The sequence below is a fragment of the Vulpes vulpes genome, chromosome X (assembly GCF_048418805.1).
Source record: "Vulpes vulpes isolate BD-2025 chromosome X, VulVul3, whole genome shotgun sequence".
NCBI lineage: Eukaryota > Metazoa > Chordata > Mammalia > Carnivora > Canidae > Vulpes > Vulpes vulpes.
The window spans coordinates 94,974,461-94,976,531 of record NC_132796.1 but is presented as its reverse complement, the minus strand read 5'-3'; the positions used below and the strand labels follow the sequence as shown (position 1 = coordinate 94,976,531).

At 34.6% G+C, this 2,071-nt stretch overlaps 1 non-coding gene across 1 annotated transcript; it reads left to right on the top strand.

The window, feature by feature from the left end:
* Positions 1-1,615: 1,615 nt before the first annotated feature.
* On the top strand, positions 1,616-1,722 carry LOC112934665 (U6 spliceosomal RNA). Its single transcript, XR_003238004.1, has one exon. It is a non-coding gene; the product is annotated as a U6 spliceosomal RNA (small nuclear RNA).
* Positions 1,723-2,071: the final 349 nt, after the last annotated feature.

Sequence of the window (2,071 nt, the reverse complement as noted above, 5' to 3'; positions counted from 1 at the left end):
TGATGGTGAAACAAGACGGGAAATTATTTCAGTCAGGCGAACACTGGGAAAACAGCAGACTAATGTCTCAAAAACTGTCTCTAAGGTGCTGAAAGTACTTCTAGGTTTATATAAGGAAAATGTGATACAAGGATTAGTGGGTACATGCAAGTGGACACTAAAGGTCAGGTGTCATTGTAGGTGCTGAAGGATACCAGAATATGCCATCTCAAAATATTCCTCTTTGTCTTAAGGGTTATTGTGAGCCGATTATTTTTAAGAAAAAACAGACAGAGAAATAGATCTGAAAACCAAATAGAAGTTGCCCTTTTGTAAGAGATGTTTGTTTAAAATTTTAAGTTCCCATTTATAATGGCAACAACCAATGCCTGGTAATAAAATTGAGCAAATTATTTTTGTATAGTGGTGCCTGGGTGGCTCGGTTACTTAAGTGTCTGACTCTTGGTTTTGGCCCAATTCATGATCTCAAGGTCATGAAATCAAGTCCCATATCAGTCTCCATGTTCAGTGGGGACTGTGCTTGAGATTCTCTTCTCTTGGGGCACCTGGGCGGCTCAGTCAGTTAAGCATCTGCCTTTGGCTTGGGTCATGATCCCAGAGTCTTCGGATGGAGTCTGGCATTGGGCTCCTTGCTCAACAGGAGCCTGCTTCTCCCTCTCTCCCTGCCTTCCACACCCCCTGCTTATTCCCTCTCTCTGTCAAATAAATAAATAAAACCTTTAAAAAGGAGAGAAATTATCTTCCTCTCCCTCTGCTATATCTCTAAAACAAATAAATTTTTAAATATATTTTTGTAGAAATTATAAAAATGTTGTCAAAATTACAAGATAAACTTAATTAAATGAAATGATACATTATAACCTTGGAAGGGCGAACAATATGGCATATATGACAGCAATCCCTTAATTAACCCATAAATTAAATGCAATTCTCCTTGAAATCCTAAAAAGATTTTTTGTCATGAAATTGACACACAGATCCTAACATTTATATAAATATACAAGATAAAAAGAATAGACAATATAATTTCTAAAAATAAGGGGAAACATTTTGTACAACATAATAAGATATTGTAAATATTTGGTAGGAAATACATTATTATTACAAAGATAGACATTCCCCAGTTGACACAATATGAACCCATACATATAAAAAATCTGACATATTTTAAAACGGAGTACTATGAATAAGTACAGAAAAATATGGGCTTTTAAATGATACTGGAACAGTTAGTTATATTTATGAAAACATTTTATTTACTCATATTTTACACTATAAACAAGTGTAAATCTCAAATTGAGTAAAGATTTAACATGAAAAATAAAACTCCAAAACTTTTACAAAGAAAAATGAGAAAATGTGTTTGACGTTAGGTTAGGAGTAGATTTTGTATATAAAATGTACACAAAAATACCCTTAAATCTTAAAAAAAGTAATAAATTTAGTTGTATGGAATTAAGGACTTCTGTGTAATCAACTACTATAAACAAAATTATAAAATAACTATTGGGAGAATTATTTGTAATGTATCTATCTGGAAAAAGATTATATCAAGATTGATAAAAATACTTTTCATCAAGGAATAAGAAAGATACAAAAATTCAAAATAAGACAAGTGCTCGCTTGGGCAGCACATTTACTAAAATTGGAAAGATACAGACAAGATTAGCATGGCCCCTGGGCAAGGATGACATACAAATTCGTGAAGCGTTCCATATTTTTTGGTGTATATTACTAAGACATTATAAACGACAAATACCCATCATTTGCTTCAATGTGGATAGGACTGGAGGGTATTATGCTGAGTGAAGTAAGTCAATCAGAGAAGGACAAACATCATATGGTTTCATTCACTCGGGGAATATAAAAAATAGTGAAAGGGATTAAAGGGGAAAGGAGAGAAAATTAGTGGAAAACATCAGGGAGGGTGACAAAACATGAGAGACGTCTAACTGTGGGGAACAAACAAGGGGTAGTGGAAGGGGAGGTGGGTAGGGGGATGGGGTGACAGACACTGAGGGGGGCACTTGACGGGATGGCACTGGGTGTTATACTATATGTTGCCAAATAG